This window comes from Lutra lutra, chromosome 4, assembly GCF_902655055.1.
Source record: "Lutra lutra chromosome 4, mLutLut1.2, whole genome shotgun sequence".
Lineage (NCBI taxonomy): Eukaryota > Metazoa > Chordata > Mammalia > Carnivora > Mustelidae > Lutra > Lutra lutra.
In genome coordinates, this window is record NC_062281.1 from 143,471,952 (window position 1) to 143,479,261 (window position 7,310).

General features: G+C 39.6%; 1 protein-coding gene across 4 annotated transcripts in view; it reads right to left on the reverse strand.

Annotated features, from left to right (window-relative positions):
* LEPR (leptin receptor) overlaps nucleotides 1-6,865 on the reverse strand; it is a 121,642-nt gene extending 114,777 nt beyond the window's left edge. The window contains exons 1-2 of one of the 4 annotated variants that reach the window (XM_047724809.1): nucleotides 6,818-6,865; nucleotides 3,831-3,915 (exon numbers count right to left, since the gene is read on the reverse strand). The gene's annotated coding sequence lies outside the window, so the exon portion shown is untranslated. Of the gene's footprint in view, nucleotides 1-3,830; nucleotides 3,916-4,936; nucleotides 5,058-6,817 lie in introns of those variants that run through there. The other 3 variants (XM_047724808.1, XM_047724811.1, XM_047724810.1) reach the window with 3 other exon arrangements.
* Nucleotides 6,866-7,310: the final 445 nt, after the last annotated feature.

A 7,310-nucleotide genomic window follows, 5' to 3' on the forward strand; every position in this document is an offset into this window, starting at 1 on the left:
TACAATGTAGTGATTCAGCAATTCTATACATTACTTGGTGCTCAACAAGGTAAGTGTTGTCTTGGGGCACCTGGGTGGCTCAGTCAGTTAAGCATCTGCCTCTGGCTCAGGTCGTGATCCCAAGGTCCTAAGATCGAGTTTGCATTGGGCTCCCTGTTCAGCGGAGAGCCTGCCTCTCCCTCTGCCTGCCACTCCCCCTGCTTGTGCTCTCTTGCACTCTCTTTCTCTCTGGCAAATAAATAAATAAAATCTTAAAAAAAAAAAAAAGTAAGTGTGCTCTTAATATGTTCACCTAGTTCACTTATCCCCCAACCCACGTCCCCTTTTGTAACCATCTGCTTATTCTCTATAGTTAAGAGTCTGTTCTTTGGTTAGTCTCTCTTTTTTTTGTTCATTTGTTTTGTTTCTTAAATTCCATATATGAGTGAGATGGCATGGTATTTGTCTTTTTCTGAATTATTTTGCTTACCATTATACTTTCCAGGTCCATGCTGTTGCAAATGGCAATATTTCATTCTTTTTTATGGCTGAGTAATATTCCACTCTACATATATATACACACATCTTTGTTATCCGTTCATCTATTGATGGACACTTAGGCTGCTTCCATATCTCAACTACTGTAAATAATGCTGCTATATGCTATATACATATAGGGATGCATACATCCTTTTATATTAGTGTTCTTGTATTCTTTGGGTAAATACCCAGTAGTGGAATTAATAGGTCCTATGGTAATTGTATTTTTTACTTTTTGAGGAACCTCCATATGTTTTCCACAGTGGTCGCACCAGTTTGCATTCCAACCAATAGTACACATTCTTGCCAACACTTGTTTCTTGTGGGTTGTTTTTTTGTTTTTGTTTTTGTTTTTTTAATTTTAGCCATTCTAACAGGTGTGAGGTGATATTTCACTGTGGTTGTGATTTGCATTTCACAATGTCGAGTGATGACGAACATTTTTTCATGCACCTGTTGGCCATCTGTATGTTTTCTTTTGAGAAATGTCTGTTCATGGTTCCTGCCCATTTTTTAATTAGATTATTTATTTGGGGGGTGTTGAGTTGTATAAGTTCTGTATATATTTTGGATATGAACCTTTATCAAATATGTCATTTGCAAATATCTTCCCCCATTCAATAGGTTGTCTTTAGTTTGTTGTTTCCTCTGCTGTGCAGAAGCTTTTTATTTTGATATAGTTCTAATAGTTTATTTTTGTTTCTGTTTCCCGTGCCTTAGGAGACATATCTAGAAAAATGCTCCTTTGGTCAGTGTCAGAGAAATTATTGCCTGTGCTCTCTTCTAGGATTTTTATGGTTTTAAGTCTCACATTAGGTCCTTAATCCATTTTGAGTTTATTTTTTTTGTATAGTGCTAGAAGGTGGCCCAGTTTCATTCTTTTGCATGTAGCTGTCAAGTTTTCCCAACACCATTTGGTGAAGAGACAGTCTTTTTCTCACTGCATATTCTCACCTCCTTTGTCAAAGATTAGTTGACTATATAATCATGTGTTTATTTCTGAGCTCTCTAATCTGGTCCATTGACCTACGTCTCTACTTTTGTGCCAATGCCATACTATTTTGATTACTACAGCCTTGTAGTATAACTTTGTGATACCTCCCTTTTTCTTTTTCTTTTTCTTTTTTTTTTTTTTCAAGATTGCTTTGGCTTTTGGGGGTCTTTTGTGGTTCCATATATATTTTAGGATTATTTGTTTTAGTTCTGTGAAAAATTCTACTTCCTATTCTTTTTTTTTTTAAGATTTTATTTATTTATTTGACAGAGAGAAATCACAAGTAGGCAGAGAGGCAGGCAGAGAGAGAGGGGGAAGCAGGCTCCCTGCTGAGCAGAAAGCCCGACGTGGGGCTCGAACCCAGGACCTGGGATCATGACCTGAGCCGAAGGCAGCGGCCCAACCCACTGAGCCACCCAGGCGCCCCTCTACTTCCTATTCTTAATCCCCTTTACTCAGCTAGTATCTCTGCTAGTCTGGGTAGCTTAGCTGGTGGGCGACCCAGATTCACATTCTTGAAAGGTAGAAGCTCATGATTACCATGCTGTTCTCCTCAGGCTGTGGCTTACTTCACTTGTATATTTACTAGTGATAAGTAGTGATCAAAGTCAACATTAACACTGATAAGTCATTTTGATAAAAATCACACTTATAAAAAACACATAAATCTACTCTAATGATGAGAAAAACATCAGATAAATCTCAACTGAGGGACATTCTACAAAATACTTAACCAGTCAAGATCATCAAAAACAAAGAAAGTCTTAGAAACGGTCACAGCTATGAAGAGTCTAAGGAGACATGACAAATATAATGTGGTATCCTGAATGGCATCCTGGCATTAAAAAAAAAAGACATTAGGAAAATATTAAGGAAATCTGAATAAAATAGAGACTTGAGTTAATAATCATGTATCAATATTGGTTATAGATTGTGACAAATGAACTACTGATGTAAGATGTTAATGATAAGGAAAACTGGGTGCAAGGTACATGGAAACCTTCTGTACTATTTTTGCAATTTTTCTTTAGATCTAAAACTGTTCTAAAATTAGAGGGTTTTTTTAAATTTATTTTTATTTATTTGTCAGAGAGAGAGAGAGAGAGAGCACAAGCAGACAGTGGCAGGCAGAGGCAGAGGGAGCTGAGCATGGTCCCGCTGAGCATGGAGCCCGACGTGGGACTCGATCCCGGGACACCGGGATCATGACCTGAGCCGAAGGGAGCCGCTTAACCAACTGGGCCACCCAGGCTTCCCTAGAGGCTTTTTTTTTTTTTTTTTTAAAGAAAAAACTAAATCACTTTTATGGAGATAATTATCTTTCTAGTAAAATTATCTTTTTAGTAAAAACAAACAAAAAATGTTTGTCATGTCCAGGGCATGATAGAAATTTGGGCAAGATAAATAGTGGACTAAATTTGGACAAATTGTGATATTCCAAGAACTGACTAGCAGAAGGAGATTAGGGTCCCAGAGCCAAGCAGTAAAGGAAATGGGATGAAATCAGTGACCTAGCAGGAGACCACAGATACTGAAGAATGAAGTCAGTTCCCAAATATTTCCAGGGGTAGGAATGGCCAATGAAGTTTAAGAACAGTGTTCCTCATATCTCATTTACATCTTTCTGCACCATTCTGATGTAAGTAACCTCCATCTTCGTGCTACCTCCTCTTTCCACTTAAATATTTCTTCTGGACAACACACGTGGTATTTTTGCAAAATCCAGGCAAACAGAATGCTTCAGGGTATTGGCTAGAGGAGAGGGAACAGCCACAAGAAACAAAATGCAGGCAACGAAGAAGAATTCCAGAAGCAGAAAACCAGAAGGAGAGGGGACTCTAAGAGACATAAGCCTTCTGAGAGTCTTTTGAGGTATGAAAGGAGTAGGGAGACACTGGGTCTCCCCTCGGTCTGAAGACACGAGGAGCACGTACGGGACAATTCTGAGGCAATTATGTAACAAAACACATTCCTAGAAGAGTGTAAATTTATAGGCGTTTTTAAATAATAGGAACCATGAAAGTATTTGCCACTTGGCAATTTCATGAGTGTAAAATGTTCACCTTAGTTCACATCCACCACTTCAAACAAAAGGAAGTTGAAATTTATTTGTTACCATCTTAGTTAGAATAATAATATGCCAGCACAGAAACTTCCTTTCAATTATGTGTTCCTGGCTTCCTGCCTTTTAAAAATAAATAAAACCGCTGTATTCCAACCTCTCAGAACAAAAACAACAGCACCAAGTGGCAGTTAAAGCAAAACCTCCAAAGCAGATCAACCTTTTAGGCCAACTTCTGACTCTGTGGACGCTTACCTCCCTTGCTCATATAAGTGGAAATGTTTGCAAACGGTCTGTTTCATTGCTAGGAGGATCCAGGTCTGTGAGCAGAGGAGGGTTCCTGCGGAAAGCAGGTTAGATGAGCAGAGAAGGGAAACCAGTCAATTCAGCTTCATGAAGTAATTCATGATTATACCATGATTATACCAGGCAGTCTTATAAGGGATACAAAAATCAGGAACATGGCCTTGTCCTCAAGAAACTTCCAGTCTAATAGGCAAGGTAAATAAAGCAAGCAAATAAATGGCTATCTAAAAATATAAAGACAGATTTCAAGATGAAAAGAGTCCTGAAGATTGGTTGCATAACAGTGTGAATAAACTCAGCACTACTTAATTATATACTTAAAAATGGTTAATGGGGGGGGGGGCATCTGGGTGGCTCAGTGGGTTAAAGCCTCTGCCTTCGGCTCAGGTCATGATCCCAGGGTCCTGGGATCGAGCCCTGAGTTGGGCTCTCTGCTTGGCGGGGAGCCTGCTTCCTGCCCTCTCTCTCTGCCTGCCTCTCTGCCTACTTGTGACCTCTCGCTCTCTGTCAAATAAATGAATAAAATCTTTTTTAAAAAATGGTTAAGATGGTAAATTTTATGTTATGTATATGTCTTCCTGCAATTGAAAATTGTTTTCATTTGAAAAAGGAAAAAAAGTGTAAATAAAGATAGTTGATTGACCACCTCCCCCTAGTTTGGCACCAAGCAAGATTGGATTCTGCCCAGGAAAATCCACTTTAGGGGGGAAAAAAAAAGGCACACAATTCAGTTCAAAATCCATGATAGAGGATCAATCATCAAAAACTAAGAGAAGAAGCAGAAATACCAAGGAGCCAGAATTGATGTGGAGATGCACAGAAGAGAGGACAGAGATAGCCAAAGAACCTTGGGACACCTGGGTGGCTCAGTCAGTTAAGAATCTGCCTTGGAGTCAGGCCATGATCCCAGGGTTCCGGAATGGAGTCCTGCATCACACTCCTTGCTCAGTGGGAGGCTGCTTCTCCCTCTGCCTGCTGCTCCCCCTGTTTGTGCGCTCTCTTTCTCTCTGACAAATAAATACAGAAAAATCTTAACAAAAGAAAAAAGAACTCACAGGGTCCAGGAACAGGTACCAGAGTGTGCCAGAAATAAAGAAAAGGCTGGCACAATTGCTGGAGGCTGCTATGGGCATCGCTGGCTCCCTTTCTAAGTTGTTAGGCAAGCAATTTGGAATGTGTAGGGGCAGAGCCCAGATAGTAGATAGTAAGGGCTAATGAATGCGGGAGAACAAAACAAGTTCCAAGCATCTGCCAAACAGGAAGGAGGAGGGAGATGAGGAAAAGCTTCCTGGAGAAACTGACCATTAGAGTGAGCTTTACAAGATGGATTTGATTTTGTCATATGGGATGATGGGGGAAAAGCACTTCCATAAGAAGAGAACAACAAAACCACTGAAACTAGGAAAGGCCAGGGATTGTGGTCACATATCTAGTAGATAAATGTATCTAAAATGTAGAGAACTAAGAAAATTAAGAGAGAGGGGCAGGCATTTGGCTGCCTGTCAGTAAAGCATATGATTCTGGATCTTGGGGTTGTGAGTTTGAGCTCCACATTGGAGGTAGAGTTTACAGAAAGGAAGGAAGGAAGGAAGGAAGGAAGGAAGGAAATTAAGAGAATAATGTAAGATAACCTTGGAAAAAAGACAGGCCCACACTATTAGGGTCTTGCAAACCAGAATGAAGCAATAAATGAAATTAAACTGGCAATAGCGTTTTTAATATAATGCAGGGAGAGAGAATATATAAAAGACCTATTTAAGGCTTTGGCAGTGACTCTGGTAAGAAGATTGTACCCAACGTGAGGGTTCACTTTATTATGGCTGGTATTCCCAGCAGTGAATCCTTAGTACACAGTAGATGAATAGTAAACATCTGCTGAATAAATACATTACACATAATAAAGAAACATTTAAGTGGGGCACCTGGGTGGCTAAGTCAGTTAAGTGTCTGTCTCCTGCTTTGGGCTCAGGTCATGATCTCAGGGTCCTGGGATCCAGCCCCGAGATGGGCTCCACACTCAGCATGGAGTCTGCTTGAGGTTCTTTCCTCCTCACTCACTGTCTTCCTCTGCTCTTCCCACAGCTCCTGTACTCATGGCTGTACTCTCTCCCTCTCCCCTTAAAATATATAAACAAAATCTTAGAAAGAAAGAAAGAGAGAGAAAGAAAGAAGGAAAGGAAGGAAGGAAGGAGGAAAGGAACATTTAAGGGATGAAATCAGAGGGCCTGAGCTAAGATAATGACAACAGTAATGGAAAATGGGGAAAAAATTATGATAAAATCAATACAATTTAATATTAGGTTAGAAGTAGTTAAAGAATATATGATCTTGAAGTTTGGAGCTTAGGAGCTTTGGGAGTGGAGGAAGAAGATAAGGAGTCTTCTACCCCCACCTGTGCATAGAAAAGATACTATAATGCAAATCTTTCTCATTAGAAGTATGAACCATGGGGTGCCTGGGTGGCTCAGTGGGTTAAAGCCTCTGCCTTCAGCTCAGGTCATGATCCCAGGATCCTGGGATCGAGCCTCGCATTGGGCTCCCTGCTCAGTAGGGAGCTTGCTTCCTCCTCTCTCTCTCTGCCTGCCTCTCTGCCTACTTGTAATCTGTCAAATAAATAAATAAAATCTTAAAAAAAAAAAAAGAAGTATGAACCGTGGTTGACCTTGGTAAACACAGTACAGAAAGGAGCACAATAAGTAGATTACAATTGACATGAAACTGAGTTTACAAATTATCTTGCTATACTTTTTGAAACAGCCAAAATAGTATTCTTAGCTAAGCTAAAAAGGATTGTAAGCAAACTATATGCTTCAGTGAATGAATAGCTTAGGTCCTACTCCGTATTTCTCAACAGAAAACACAAAAAGAAAAAAATCTAATTAAATGGAAATGCTGCCCTATAGCTCATCTCACAATTTTAGAAACAATCCATTTACCTTAACTACTCCTAACAGGTATCTTCTAAAAGGCAAGGATACAGGTTAAACGAAACTCAATGTTCCCGACTCACAGTGTTTCCATCTCTGCCCAGATGGTCGATAAAATAAGCAAGATGATCTACAAACTTCCTACCATAATATCCATGTATTCGCTAAAAAGGATGTTTGCTTTTTACACTAGAGATATCCTGAGGTTCCCCTGGGCAGTCAGTCCCAGGAGAAAGTGGTTCTCTCCTCAGAGATGATGTCAGAGAGTGAATCACATTGATAAACCTGACCACATTTCTTTTTGCAATTTTAAACTAGAGCATAGGTAAAGATAATGTTTGGTTACTTAATAGTCAGTTACTTAGTGGGATAGTCACTAAGAAATTTCATTTCTCACTTCAGAGTAACATGAGCTTTTGAGATTTTTCTTTAGTTTTACAATCAATGAACAATTAGACACAAACCTGTTAGCTGGAAACGGAGCCTCTTCTTAAGACTTCTT